Below are 16,265 nucleotides of genomic sequence, written 5' to 3'. Positions count from 1 at the left end.
ACCCAATCAGAGCATCATCGAGCATATCACCTAGATGCAGGAGAGGGTTGCTAAGGTAATGCCCATTATAAAGGAACACTTCTTCAAGGCACAAGAGGCTCAATCCAGGTTCTACAACAAGTAAGCCAGGGGGAGACTGTTCACCCCTGAGAACTGAGTCTTCGTGCTTATTCCCAAGGTAGAGGATACGTTTTTAGCCAAATGGAAAGGCCCCTATGAGGTGGTAGAGAAACTGGGTGAAGTGAACTACAAGATTCATCAACCAGGAAGGCGAAAGCCGTACCAGATCTATCACGTAAATCTTATCAAGGCATGGCAATACAAGGAACCTGTTGAAACTCCATGTTTGCTGGTTAAGCCAGAAGGGGACATTGAAGATGTCCCCATAACTGAGATCCTGTTAAAAGTCCAAAAAATAGCAGTGTTGAGAATTGCTGCAGCAGAATCGGAACCTGTTCTCAGATTTGCAAGGGTGTACAGATGTCATAGAGCATGAGGTTCCAACGGAAACTCCATGTGCGGGTGAACTTCAAGTCCTGTGGAATTCCAAAGGCCCGGCTTGAACTGATCTCCAAGGAAGTGAAGCATATGATGAATCTCGGAGTCTTTGAGGAATCTAAGAGCGGGTAGTCTAACCCGATTGTCCTTGTTACAAAACCAGATTGCGAATGGAGATTCTGTAATGATTATTGGAAGCTGAACGAAGTCTCCAAGTTTGATGATTATCCAATGCCACAGGTCGATGAGCTGATCGAGAAACTTGGGCCAGCAACGTATATAACCACCTTAGATCTAATGAAGGGATATTGGCAAATTCCCATGTCACAAGAAACCAAGGAGAAGACAGCTTTTTCCACAACAGATGGGTGCTTCCAATATGTCCTGATGCTGTTCTGACTGCATGGATATCTGGCCACCTTACAGAGGGCCATGTACCGGATCCATGCACCCCACAAGAATTACACTGCAACATACCTAGACGATATTATAACCTTCAGCCCAGATAAAGGAAGTCACCTGGGAAAGGTACAGGTGGTGTCTGATGTTCTCAGTAAGGCGGGGTCTAGATAAAAAAAAATGTGCCATGGGGAAAGAGGAGGCCAAATACCTTGGATATATAGTATGAAGAGGCGAAATCAAACCCCATATCAATAAAGTGGACGGAATCCAGAACTGGCCAAGACCACTCTCAAAACAGCGAGTTAGGACATTTCTGGGAATCTTAGGGTACTACAGGAGGTTCATTCTAAACTTTACCATGGTAGCTGCACCACTGACCAACCTCCTTAATGGGACAAAATCAGTTATGGCCAAATGGACGTTGGAGGTGGAAACGGCCTTTCAAGAACTGAAAGTAGCTCTGTCTAAGCAGCAGGTCTTAGTAGCTCCTAACTGTAAGATGGAATTTGTACTCCAAACAGATTCCTGAAAAGTCAGGTTTCTGTTGCTTTGTCACATGAAAAAATGTGTTTTTTTGTTAAAGAAGCACTGCCATCCTCTTAGTATATTGCAATCAGTAATTTTACATAGCATTGTGCACTTACATTTGCTCGTTTTGCCCTTCTACCCAGTTAATTTTTTTTTCTATTAGGTCTATAACATCACCTAATTAAAAACAGACTAGCTGAATCCTTCTAAGTCATATGTAAAACATGAAGTCTCTTTTCCCTACATGAGTCATTATTAGAACTATAAATCTACATCACTAAAAAGTCTCTGATACAGGAAAGATATATATCTTGGTACCGTGTTAGGCTACGTTCACATTAGCGTTCTGCGCCGCAGCGTCGGGCGCCGCAGCGTCGCCGCATGCGTCATGCGCCCCTATATTTAACATGGGGGCGCATGGACATGCGTTGCACGCGTTTTGCGACGCATGCGTCACTGCGGCGCACGCGTCATGGTGCAGAGGACGCAGCAAGTTGCATTTTTTGTGCGTCCAAAATCAAGCAAAAAAAGGACGCATGCGTCGCAAAACGCAGCGTTGTGCATGCGTTGTGCATGCGGTGTTCCTGCGTTGTGCGTTGCATCGCCGACGCTGCGGCGCACAACGCAAATGTGAACGTAGCCTTAGCCAGTAGATAGACAAATGTTTAGAATTGAGAGTCCTCAGTGGTTGATACCTTTTAATGGCTAACTGAAAAGATGGTAACAAATTGCAAGCTTTCGAGACTACTCCGGTCTCTTCATCAGGCATAGACTAATACAAATTCTGAAGAATCACATATTTATGCACAACATAGCACAGAAAAAAAAAAAACATGGATAAGACAGGTGGCATGAAGCAGAATAACCATGAGTGATTACCAGTTATGTCCATAAATGTTGAGCCAGTTCTTAGATAAGGAATGTTTTATTGTCCTCTGATTGGGGTCTCTGTTGTGATGACCCCTCATAGTCTGAGGGGCAAGTTCCTTAGTTGATGTAAAAAGACATAAATCCTTGCGACACATTCATTCCACCACTAAGAGTCAAAGGTCGTCATCAGTTTATATTCCCAGACTCTTCTGTCTCTCTGAGTTTTGAAGTTACCTTTCAACACAAGTAATTTCATGTCCATAATGCTATGATTTGGGAGACAAAAATGTATTGCCACAGGTAGATCTATTCTTTTTTCTCTTATTGTATGGCGGTGAGAATTAATTCTTGTTCTAAGCTTTTGCCCTGTCTCCCCCACATACAGACCCCCAGTTGGACATTTAGTACAAATAACAAGGTACAAGGTATCTTGTAGTCCTGATGTGAGTTGGGGATCTTTATCTTGTCCGTGGTCATTATAAATGGACAGGTTTTACATTTTTTCTGATTGCAGGGAAAGGTACCTGCAGCTGTTGGAGAGGACAGGGAGCTCTTGACAATGATGCTTCTTAGATTTGGGGGCTGTCTGGTTTGGCTGTGAGTAGGGTTGAGCGACTTTCATTTTTTTAAGATCGAGTAGGGTTTTGGGAAACCCGATTTTGTCCAGAGTCGAGTCGAGTGCAGTCGGCCGATTATCGCTAAAAGTCGGGGATCGACCGAAACACGAAACCCAATGCAAGTCAATGGGGAAGCATAGTCGGCAGTGAGTGGAGGCCAGGAAAACACCTACAGTGCCCATTTTAATGCCAAAAACATCCATTCTTGTTTCTGAAGCTTGCCAATCTTAATTAACTGTATAATAATAGTTGGGCATAGGGAATTGGGGGAAAGTTGTGGGGGGAGTAGGGCTGGCTCAAGTTTTTCGTGGGCCCAGGAAATGCGGACTACGTCACGGCGGTGTTGCAGGGAAAGGTAAGTATTTAAAAGTTGCAAGTGCTGTGATCCTGAGCAAGCAGGGGGGGGGCCCACTCGTTCGCATTGCCACTGGCACAGGGCCCCTCAAAGTACGGCGGTGTGTTTGCATGGCGGGGGCGCCTCCCACCAGCAGCGACACTTTTGCGTACTCTGAGGGGCCCTGTGCCAGTGACGTCGCCAACGAGTATGCCCCCCCACCTGATGAAGGAACCTGCACTTTCATCTGCACCTTCCTCTTTGTCCCTGTGTAAGGTGGTATAACATGCGGGAAGGGGAACCTTACTTTCAGCAGGGACAGATTCTGGCTGTGTAGAGTACAAGGGGAATGTAGTGGTCTAGGTCAATGTACCAGCAGACTCATTTAGCAGTGGCTGGGCAATGGGCAGGATGAGGAGGAAACAGATATAGGGCCAAAGAATAAAGTAGGCTACATGCAGTTCAAAATTGGTAACAGGACTAAACAGGCGGCATTGCTTTGTTCAGTGGAGTAGCAAACCCAAGAGCAGCAGACACTGTTTCAAGGGCCTAACCACACTAGTAGGCCAAATGCAGTTTAATATCTGATAGTATAGGGCGAAAGCCAGAATGTGGAAGCTCAGCTTTGTTCAGTTGAGGACAACACCAGGGAGGGGCAGACACCTTTAGTAGGCCGGAAAAGCCTATTGCATTTTTTAAAATGGTAATTTGGAGCAGAAGGTTGAAGCTCAGCTTTATTTAGTTGAGGGCAACACCAGGCAGGGGCACACAGACAGACACCTTTAGTAGGCCGGAAAAGCCTATTGCATTTTTCAAAATGGTAATTTGGAGCAGAAGGTTGAAGCTCAGCTTTATTTAGTTGAGGACAACACCAGGGAGGGGCAGAAGCCGTTAGTAGGCCCTAACCACCATTTTTTTTTTTTAAAACCACTTAATGAGAGCCGGAAGGTTGAAGCTCAGCTTTATTTAGTTGAGGACAACACCAGGGAGGGGCAGAAGCCGTTAGTAGGCCCTAACCACCATTTTTTTTTTTTAAAACCACTTAATGAGAGCCGGAAGGTTGAAGCTCAGCTTTATTTAGTTGAGGACAACACCAGGGAGGGGCAGAAGCCGTTAGTAGGCCCTAACCACCATTTTTTTTTTTAAAACCACATAATGAGAGCCGGAAGGTTGAAGCTCAGCTTTATTTAGTTGAGGACAACACCAGGGAGGGGCAGAAGCCGTTAGTAGGCCCTAACCACCATTTTTTTTTTTAAAACCACATAATGAGAGCCGGAAGGTTGAAGCTCAGCTTTATTTAGTTGAGGACAACACCAGGGAGGGGCACACAGACAGACACCTTTAGTAGGCCGGAAAAGCCTATTGCATTTTTCAAAATGGTAATTTGGAGCAGAAGGTTGAAGCTCAGCTTTATTTAGTTGAGGGCAACACCAGGGAGGGGCAGAAGCCGTTAGTAGGCCCTAACCACCATTTTTTTTTTTAAAACCACATAATGAGAGCCGGAAGGTTGAAGCTCAGCTTTATTTAGTTGAGGACAACACCAGGCAGGGGCACACAGACAGACACCTTTAGTAGGCCTGAAAAGCCTATTGCATTTTTCAAAATGGTAATTTGGAGCAGAAGGTTGAAGCTCAGCTTTATTTAGTTGAGGGCAACACCAGGGAGGGGCAGAAGCCGTTAGTAGGCCCTAACCAAAGTTGAAGGCCAAATGCAGTTTAATTTCTGATACTATAGGCCGAAAGCCAGAAGGTGGAAGTTCCGATTTAGACAGTGGAGGACAATTTGAATTAGGGACTGCAGACAGACTTAGTAGGCTGTCCCCTGTGGACCATGCATCCACCACATTAACCCATTGCGCCGTAATGGACACGTAATCTTCCGTGGCCATGCCTACAGGTCCATGCGTCTGTTGTCAGGTGCACCTTTGTACTCACAGATTGCCAGAGTGCATGGACAATGCGGTCTTCTACATGCTGGTGGAGGGTTGGGATGGCTTTTCTCGCAAAAGAAGTGTCGACTGGTTAGCTTGTAGCGTGGTACAGCGTAGTCCATCATGGCCTTATTAATAGTAAATAAAATATATAACTAGGCTCTATGAACTTTTAAATAGGTTCCAGGGGTACACGGGCAGCATTGGTGTGGTCAGTGGAGGAGTATTGCAAGTAGGGGCTGCAGACAGGCTATCAAAGGCCTAAAATAACAAACAGTAGGCAGTCATGGCAGTTTTACATCGGTTACATGGATACACAGGCAGGCACTCCAGGCAGCATTGTGGTCAGTGGAGGAGTATTGCAAGTAGGGGCCGCAGACAGGCTATCAAAGGCCTAAAATAACAAACAATAGGCTCATGGCAGTTTTACAGCGGTTACATGGATACACGGGCAGGCAGCTTGGTGGTCAGTGGAGGAGTATTTAAAGTAGGGACCGCAGACAGGCTATCAAAGGCCTAAAATAACAAACAATAGGCTCATGGCAGTTTTACAGCGGTTACATGGATACACGGGCAGGCAGCTTGGTGGTCAGTGGAGGAGTATTTAAAGTAGGGACCGCAGACAGGCTTCAAAGGCCTAACATAAGAAAATGGGCTGGCTGTAGGCACTTTATAATTGGTTCCAGGGGTACACGGGCAGCAGTGGTCTGGTCAGTGGAGGAGTATTTAAAGTAGGGACCGCAGACAGGCTATCAAAGGCCTAACATAACAAACAATAGGCTCATGGCAGTTTCACAGCGGTTACATGGATACACGGGCAGGCAGCTTGGTGGTGGTGAGTGGAGGAGTATTTAAAGTAGGGACCGCAGACAGGCTTCAAAGGCCTAACATAAGAAAATGGGCTGGCTGTAGGCACTTTATAATTGGTTCCAGGGGTACACGGGCAGCAGTGGTCTGGTCAGTGGAGGAGTATTTAAAGTAGGGACCGCAGACAGGCTTCAAAGGCCTAACATAAGAAAATGGGCTGGCTGTAGGCACTTTATAATTGGTTCCAGGGGTACACGGGCAGCAGTGGTCTGGTCAGTGGAGGAGTATTTAAAGTAGGAACCGCAGACAGGCTATCAAAGGCCTAACATAACAAACAATAGGCTCATGGCAGTTTCACAGCGGTTACATGGATACACGGGCAGGCAGCTTGGTGGTGGTGAGTGGAGGAGTATTTAAAGTAGGGACCGCAGACAGGCTTCAAAGGCCTAACATAAGAAAATGGGCTGGCTGTAGGCACTTTATAATTGGTTCCAGGGGTACACGGGCAGCAGTGGTCTGGTCAGTGGAGGAGTATTTAAAGTAGGGACCGCAGACAGGCTATCAAAGGCCTAACATAACAAACAATAGGCTCATGGCAGTTTTACAGCGGTTACATGGATACACAGGCAGCTTGGTGGTGAGTGGAGGAGTAGTGCAAGGAGTGTCTGTCCCAGTACTCCCAAAATATAAATAGATGTTAATGTCTCGCAAAACAACCAAAACAAAAAAAAAAGGTGGCATACTTAGGTACAGGGGTGGGCTCATCTACTGAGTTTCTGACATAGTAATTTGGCAGTAACTATTTAATGGTGCCAATATAGGACACAGACACAGACTACTTTAAGTTGCATCATAGATGTCTACAAATTTGTATTGTCAGTGCCAGACATTGAATGATGTCAGCGAATAGACTAAAGATTGGTGGAGCTGTGCGACATAATTTTGCACGTGGTAGAGCACATTTTGAGCTGGGGTAGGGGGGAACTCTCTTGAGGCCGGCGGGACCGCCCCAGGGCCCCTCATGTTACAACGGTGTGTCTGACGTTGGGTGCGCACCACCACCGCCAGAGACACTACATTGTACTATGAGGGACCCAGTAGCAATGCCGTCAACCAAAAGCGAGCACACCCACCTCTTCAGACAAACAGCAGTCTCACGGGTGCTTGCGCCAAGTCGCGATACCACGGCCCCGTGTGGGGAGTTTTGCCATTTAGGGAGGTGTAAACATGTCGTATGCTGTACAATCAGCTGCAGCAAATTAGACATTAGAAAAGTAATTCACAGGCAAGAGCTTTTCATAGGAAAGCTAGGTGTCGGCCGGGCAAGGTGGGGCAAAAGATTTCGAAATCCAGTTGTGGTTCATTTTAATGAATGTTAGATCGTCAACATTTTGGGTAGCCAGACGAGTCCTTTTTTCGGTTAATATTGAACCTGCAGCACTGAATACTCTTTCTGATAGGACACTTGCTGCCGGGCAAGCAAGCTCCTGCAATGCATATTCTGCCAATTCTGGCCAGGTGTCTAATTTGGAGGCCCAGTAATCAAATGGGAATGACGGTTGAGGGAGAACATCGATAAGGGATGAAAAATAGTTAGTAACCATACTGGACAAATGTTGTCTCCTGTCACTTTCAATTGATGCAGCAGTACCTGTCCTGTCTGCGGTCATAGCAAAATCACTCCACAACCTGGTCAGAAAACCCCTCTGTCCAACGCCACTTCTGATGTGTGCACCCCTAACACTCCTAGTCTGCTGCCCCCTGGAGCTCGTGTGAGAACGATCACGTGCGCTGTGTGCTGGGAATGCCTGAAGCAAACGGTCAACAAGAGTTGATTGTTTGGTTGCTAATATTAGTTCCAAGTTCTCATGTGGCATAATATTTTGCAATTTGCCTTTATAGCGTGGATCAAGGAGGCAGGCCAACCAGTAATCGTCATCGTTCATCATTTTCGTAATGCGTGTGTCCCTTTTTAGGATACGTAAGGCATAATCCGCCATGTGGGCCAAAGTTCCAGTTGTCAAATCTCCGGTTGTGATTGGTTGAGGGGCAGTTGCAGGCAAATCTACGTCACTTGTGTCCCTCAAAAAACCAGAACCCGGCCGTGACACGCAACCAAATTCCTGTGCCCCTGGGAAAGGTTCGGCATTAAAAATATACTCATCCCCATCATCCTCCTCGTCCTCCACCTCCTCTTCGCCCGCTACCTCGTCCTGTACACTGCCCTGACCAGACAATGGCTGACTGTCATCAAGGCTTTCCTCTTCCTCTGGTGCAGACGCCTGCTCCTTTATGTGCGTCAAACTTTGCATCAGCAGACGCATTAGGGGGATGCTCATGCTTATTACGGCGTTGTCTGCACTAACCAGCCGTGTGCATTCCTCAAAGCACTGAAGGACTTGACACATGTCTTGTATCTTAGACCACTGCACACCTGACAACTCCATGTCTGCCATCCTACTGCCTGCCCGTGTATCCTCCCACAAATAAATAACAGCACGCCTCTGTTCGCACAGTCTCTGAAGCATGTGCAGTGTTGAGTTCCACCTTGTTGCAACGTCTATGATTAGGCGATGCTGGGGAAGGTTCAAAGACCGCTGATAGGTCTGCATACGGCTGGCGTGTACAGGCGAACGTCGGATATGTGAGCAAAGTGCACGCACTTTGAGGAGCAGGTCGGAGAACCCAGGATAAGTTTTCAATAAGCACTGCACCACCAGGTTTAAGGTGTGAGCCAGGCAAGGAATGTGTTTCAGTTGGGAAAGGGAGATGGCAGCCATGAAATTCCTTCCGTTATCACTCACTACCTTGCCTGCCTCAAGATCTACTGTGCCCAGCCACGACTGCGTTTCTTGTTGCAAGAACTCGGACAGAACTTCCGCGGTGTGTCTATTGTCGCCCAAGCACTTCATAGCCAATACAGCCTGCTGACGCTTGGCAGTAGCTGGCCCATAATGGGACAACTGGTGTGCAACAGTGTCATCTGCCGATGGAGTGGTTGGCAGACTGCGTTCTGTGGAAGAGCTGTAGCTTCTGCAGGAGGACGAGGAGGAGGAGGAGGAGGGGGTGCGAACGCCTACAGCCAACTGTTTCCTAGACCGTGGGCTAGGCACAACTGTCCCTAAATTGATGTCGCCTGTGGACCCTGCATCCACCACATTCACCCAGTGTGCCGTGATGGACACATAACGTCCCTGGCCATGCCTACTGGTCCATGCATCTGTAGTCAGGTGCACCTTTGTACTCACAGATTGCCTGAGTGCATGGACGATGCGCTGTTTAACATGCTGGTGCAGGGCTGGGATGGCTTTTCTGGAAAAAAAGTGTCGACTGGGTAGCTCGTATCGTGGTTCAGCGTACTCCATCAGGGCTTTGAAAGCTTCGCTTTCAACTAACCGGTAGGGCATCATCTCTAACGAGATTAGTCTAGCTATGTGGGCGTTAAAACCCTGTGTACGCGGATGCGAGGATAAGTACTTCCTTTTTCTAACCAGAGTCTCATGTAGGGTGAGCTGGACTGGAGAGCTGGAGATCGTGGAACTTTCGGGTGTGCCGGTGTACATGGCAGACTGAGAGACGGTTGGAGACGGTATTGTTTCCGCCGGTGCCCTAGATGCAATATTTCCTCCTACAAAACTGGTGATTCCCTGACCCTGACTGCTTTTGGCTGGCAAAGAAACCTGCACAGATACTGCCGGTGGTGCGGAAAATGGTGGCCTTACAGTGACGGAAGGGATGTTGCGTTGCTGACTAGCTTCATTGGCCGAGGGTGCTACAACCTTGAGGGACGTTTGGTAGTTAGTCCAGGCTTGAAAATGCATGGTGGTTAAGTGTCTATGCATGCAACTAGTATTTAGACTTTTCAGATTCTGACCTCTGCTTAAGCTAGTTGAACATTTTTGACAGATGACTTTGCGCTGATCAGTTGGATGTTGTTTAAAAAAATGCCAGACTGCACTCTTCCTAGACTCGGATCCCTTTTCAGGGATTGCAGACTGAGCTTTAACCGGATGGCAACGCTGTGCTCCAACAGGTTTTGGCTTTGACACGCGTTTTGGTCCAGATACGGGCCCGGCAGATGGAACCTGTTGCGATGTTGATGCCTGCTGCGGCCCCTCCTCCACCTCCGCTTCTGAACTACTGCCGCCTGCACCCTGTTCCCCCAATGGCTGCCAATCGGGGTCAATAACTGGGTCATCTATTACCTCCTCTTCGAGTGTGCAACTTCGTCTGTGTCACTGTGTCGGTCGGTGGTATAGCGTTCGTGGCGGGGCAACATAGTCTCATCAGGGTCTGATTGTGGATCTGTACCCTGAGAGGGCAATGTGGTGGTCTGAGTCAAAGGAGCAGCATAGTACTCTGGCTGTGGCTGTGCATCAGTGCACTCCATGTCAGAATATACTTGTAATGGGCATGGCCTGTTAAATGTTTCACTTTCTAAGCCAGGGACGGTATGTGTAAAGAGCTCCATGGAGTGACCCGTTGTGTCGCCTGCTGCATCCTTCTCTCTTGTTGTAGTTTTTGCTGAGGAGGACAAGGAAGCGACTTGTCCCTGACCGTGAACATCCACAAGCGACGCGCTGCTTTTACATTTACCAGTTTCGGAAGAGGAGGCAAAAGAGCTAGAGGCTGAGTCTGCAATGTAAGCCAAAACTTGCTGTTGCTGCTCCGCCTTTAAAAGCGGTTTTCCTACTCCCAGAAAAGAGAGCGTTCGAGGCCTTGTGTAGCCTGACGACGAAACTGGCTCCACAGCTCCAGACTTAGGTGGAATATTTTTATCCCCACGACCACCTGATGCTCCACTACCACTACCATCATTACCAGCTGACAATGAACGCCCACGACGACCTCTTGCACCAGACTTCCTCATTGTTTTAAAATCTTAACCAAAGTAACTTTATTTGTTGCTGTCAAACAACTTACACGGTGAGCTATAACTTCAGTATGATTTCAATATCCCTTAACAGGTTGGTGAGACCACAAGGAAAATCAGGCACAATGTTACACACTCTGTTTTCTGTGGCACAAAATCACAGAGATGACACACACGCAGGACTGTCACTCAAGCACAAATGTCAATATTAATCTCCCACCTAATTTATTTATTTTTTTTTCTCAGGGAGACTTTAGAAACCAAATAATATTAAAAAAAAAAAAAAAGGCTTTCTATGGCCCACAATTAGAGAGAGAGAGGTGGCACAACCAGGAGTCAAGACTGGCGCACAAGCTGAAAGGGCAATATTACTCTCCCACTGTTTTTTATGTTTTTTTTGTTTTTTTCAGGGAGACTTTAGAAACCAAATAATATTAAAAAAACCAAAAAAAAAAAAGGCTTTCTATGGCCCACTGAATGAGAGGGAGAGAGGTGGCACACCCAGGAGTCAAGACTGGCACACAAGCTGAAAGGGCAATATTACTCTCCCACTGTTTTTTTAGGTTTTTTTTTTTTTTTTCAGGGAGACTTTAGAAACCAAATAATATTAAAAAAAAAAAAAAAAAAATAGGCTTGCTATAGCCCACTGAATGAGAGATAGCACACACAGCAGTGGCACACAAGCCCTGACTGAGGCCAATATTTTTCTCCCACTGATTGATGTAGTGTTTTTGTGTTGAGGTAGAATTTAGAACACAAATCACGGAAAAAATAAATAGGCTTTCTATGGCCCACTGAATGAAAGGGAGAGAGGTGGCACACCCAGGAGTCAAGACTGGCACACAAGCTGAAAGGGCAATATTACTCTCCCACTGTTTTTTTATGTATTTTTTGTTTTTTCAGGGAGACTTTAGAAACCCAATAATATTTAAAAAAAAAAATAAATAGGCTTTCTATGGCCCACTGAATGAGAGGGAGAGAGGTGGCACACCCAGGAGTCAAGACTGGCACACAAGCTGAAAGGGCAATATTATTCTCCCACTGTTTTTTTAGGTTTTTTTTTTTTTTTTCAGGGAGAATTAGAAACCAAATAATATTAAAAAAAATAAATAAATAGGCTTTCTATGGCCCACTGAATGAGAGGGAGAGAGGTGGCACACCCAGGAGTCAAGACTGGCACACAAGCTGAAAGGGCAATATTACTCTCCCACTGTTTTTTTAGGTTTTTTTTTTTTTTTCAGGGAGACTTTAGAAACCAAATAATATTAAAAAAAAAATAAAAAAAAAAAAAATAGGCTTGCTATAGCCCACTGAATGAGAGATAGCACACACAGCAGTGGCACACAAGCCCTGACTGAGGCCAATATTTTTCTCCCACTGATTGATGTAGTGTTTTTGTGTTGAGGTAGAATTTAGAACACAAATCACGGAAAAAATAAATAGGCTTTCTATGGCCCACTGAATGAAAGGGAGAGAGGTGGCACACCCAGGAGTCAAGACTGGCACACAAGCTGAAAGGGCAATATTACTCTCCCACTGTTTTTTTATGTATTTTTTGTTTTTTCAGGGAGACTTTAGAAACCCAATAATATTTAAAAAAAAAAATAAATAGGCTTTCTATGGCCCACTGAATGAGAGGGAGAGAGGTGGCACACCCAGGAGTCAAGACTGGCACACAAGCTGAAAGGGCAATATTACTCTCCCACTGTTTTTTTATGTATTTTTTGTTTTTTCAGGGAGACTTTAGAAACCCAATAATATTTTAAAAAAAAAATAAATAGGCTTTCTATGGCCCACTGAATGAGAGGGAGAGAGGTGGCACACCCAGGAGTCAAGACTGGCACACAAGCTGAAAGGGCAATATTACTCTCCCACTGTTTTTTTAGGTTTTTTTTTTTTTTCAGGGAGACTTTAGAAACCAAATAATATTAAAAAAAAAAATAAAAAAAAATAGGCTTGCTATAGCCCACTGAATGAGAGATAGCACACACAGCAGTGGCACACAAGCCCTGACTGAGGCCAATATTTTTCTCCCACTGATTGATGTAGTGTTTTTGTGTTGAGGTAGATTTTAGAACACAAATCACGGAAAAAATAAATAGGCTTTCTATGGCCCACTCAGTGAGAGATGGCACACACAGGGATGGCACTGTAGCAGAAATGCCAATCTTAATCTCCCACAAAAAAAAAAAAAAAAAAAAAAAAAAACTGTCCTACAATTACTATCTCCCTGCAGTAATGTAAGCCAGGTATGGCAGGCAGCAATAGGAGTGGACTGATGCACAAATTAAATAAAAAGTGTGGACAAACAAAAAAGATAGCTGTGCAGAAAGGAAGGAACAAGAGGATATGTGCTTTGAAAAAAGCAGTTGGTTTCCACAGTGGCGTACACACAGCAATACAGCTATCACGGAGCCTTCTAGGGCAGCCCAATGAGCTACAGCGCTGAGGGGAAAAAAAAAAAAAATAGCTTCCACAGTCCCTGCACACCGAAGGTGGTGTTGGACAGTGGAAATCGCTGCAGCACAAGCGGTTTGGTGGTTAGTGGACCCTGCCTAACGCTCTCCCTGCTTCTGACGAAGCGGCAGCAACCTGTCCCTAAGCTCAGATCAGCAGCAGTAAGATGGCGGTCGGCGGGAACGCCCCTTTATAGCCCCTGTGACGCCGCAGACAGCAAGCCAATCACTGCAATGCCCTTCTCTAAGATGGTGGGGACCAGGATCTATGTCATCACGCTGCCCACACTCTGCGTTCACCTTCATTGGCTGAGAAATGGCGCTTTTCGCGTCATTGAAACGCGACTTTGGCGCGAAAGTCGCGTACCGCATGGCCGACAAGCACAGGGGTCGGATCGGGTTTCATGAGACGCCGACTTAGCCAAAAGTCGGCGACTTTTGAAAATGATCGACCCGTTTCGCTCAACCCTAGCTGTGAGGAGAAAGGAGACACGATACTTCTTGTGCTCATACATGACACACATAAAGCAACCAGAGTGCTCAGTCTTTCCTGCCACCAGAATACTGTTTTTTTTTATGGTCTTTGTGATTCACACCCATGTTATGAGAGCTGTGAGGCATGTTTTCTTTAAGGGGTAGGATGAATGTGTGTAAATATTTTGGACAACCCAAGAATTTTGGTTTAGTTTCCAGAAAAAAAAAACCCTGAATCTTATGAGCCACCTTCTTCCCCTTCTCCCTGCCCCCTGAATTCACTCTGAATATACAGCTCCACTTTGGCTTGGTAAATCAAGCCGAACTGCCAGCGCAGCGGGGTGTCTGATTACACCCCTTAATATACTCTATGGAGAGATTGGGGGGGAGAAGTAGAGTGCTATGCAGGCAGGTAAGCACACTCAGTTCCATCATTAGGGTTTTAGCAAATGATTTAGCTTTTTCCACCACTGCATTCACAGGAATCTCTCTTTGTACTGTGTATGGGAGACATAATAGCAGCCGGTCTCTGTCCACTAGCTCAGAGAGAACTGAAAATTGGAGACAGAAGCTGGTAAAACTAGTGAAAATGCAGTATACAAGTCTTATAATGGCCTGAAATAGTTATTAGTAGTTATTATTCATGTACATACACAAGCTGAACTGAAAAATTATCTTAAATGGTAGGTACACTTTATGGGCCATAAAGTTATATGCAAATAAAGTGTGTTTGCACAAGGGAAATTGGGGAAAATACTCAAGGAATTGTGATAATAAAAGATTATGGCTTTCAGTTTTGGGAAGTCAGAACTTTCTAATTTCTTCCATATGACAATGATAGGCTCAAGTGTAGGCCATACACAAATGGGAATTGTGAGCCATACATTAGTTCATCCTTCAATCTGCTCTGCTTACTGCGCATTTATTGCTTTTTTATTCTGTTTTCATTTTTTTATACTTTTTGGATGCATTTGACAGCTTTTTTAATGCATTTTTAGAGCAGAAACTTTGCAATACCACACTAAGAATTACAATTGCGGTTTTATATACATTTTTACTGGCTACCCACATGGGAATGATATCTAAAAAAAACAGTTACATGGATATTACATAAAAGTTTAATATGGCTTAAGTTAGACCTTTTCCTTTTTTGAACTTCATACTGTGATTTGTTCCCCAATGTCAGTGGAAGGCTAGCAGCACTTAAAAGGGCTTCCACTAACGGCTTTGCGCTAGCCACCTTGTCTAGCAGATTACAGAGGAATCCTGACCTTCACCCTTTAGCCACTATACAGGGATCAGGTCTTACACAGGCACCCCCAGGTTGAGTCCACAGCTGCTGGTCAGTGGAGTGGGCTGACAGAGGATGGTCAGAAAGCTGAGTCTGTACCAAGACATCAGGATTAGGAACAAAATTGTCAGGTAATAGAATAGTCAAAACATGATCCAAAGTCAAAAAAAGGAAACAAGCTAGTTAAGCAGGAACAGAGAAATGAGAGTGGCGCAGAATAAGTAGAACGTTTAACTGGCAACTGAAGGCAGGTAGCTAGCGGTTTATATTGTGTGAAGCCACACTATAGGTTCACACAAAGAAGTAAATGAGAACACCAGGTTCAGGAATTAACCTCCAAGCTCCATCATCTTAGTTAGCACCAGTCTGTTTGATTAAATTGCATGAACTATACCATTGAAGTTCTCTGGAAAAGAAGAAAAACCAAACTACCATAAGGTCCAATATAAAACCATAAATTTTATTAAACAACATAAAAACCGCTAGACAAGGTACAATGATGCAATTCGGGGGAACAATTGTGCACTCCTATTGGCCATGATGAACGCGCGTCATCAGGGGAAGGAGCTGCCTGCTCCGAAATGCGCGTCGGGGTCGGGTCTGGTCTGGTCTGGTCGCCCATCCATCCTGTCTGTTCTACGTGTGCCGGTATGTACTCATGTTGAGTTGTGATCTATCTATTTTCTCCCATGTTGTGGCATTGTCCCATTATTATTCCTTCTAGCAGCGATGGGTTTATTATTATAGAGGCATACTGTTACGTTCAGGCAGGTTATGTGTTGGTGCCCTGGCCCGTTCATCATGGCCAATAGGAGTGAACAATTGTTCCCCCGTATTGCATCATTGTACCTTGTCTAGCAGTTTTTATGTTGTTTAATAAAATGTATGGTTTTATATTGGACCTTATGGCTGTTTGGTTTTTCTTCTTTTCCTGAGTTATGTTTAGCAGCTGGCCCCTATTTGTCCTCTACGCATATTTATCACTTATTATCTTTATGGTAGATTTGTAAATTGTATACATTGATGTAATATGCTTGCTTCAATAGTATTATTATGCATTGAAGTTCTCTGTGGAGAAGTGGGGCGAACAGAAACTTCTATCACAGGTGCGTTTTATCTGTGGATTTTTCAAAAACTGAGCGCAAAAATTCACACAGAAATTCGCAATGTGTGCACATAGCCTTA

General features: G+C 45.2%; 1 protein-coding gene across 1 annotated transcript in view; it reads left to right on the top strand.

The window, feature by feature from the left end:
- The window catches only part of MYO1F (myosin IF), a 302,201-nt gene that overhangs the window by 253,222 nt on the left and 32,714 nt on the right, over positions 1–16,265 (top strand). The window lies entirely within an intron of this gene.

Source organism: Ranitomeya variabilis, chromosome 1, assembly GCF_051348905.1.
Source record: "Ranitomeya variabilis isolate aRanVar5 chromosome 1, aRanVar5.hap1, whole genome shotgun sequence".
Lineage (NCBI taxonomy): Eukaryota > Metazoa > Chordata > Amphibia > Anura > Dendrobatidae > Ranitomeya > Ranitomeya variabilis.
The sequence above is the reverse complement of the archived record's forward strand: the minus strand, read 5'-3'. Positions and strand labels throughout refer to the sequence as shown.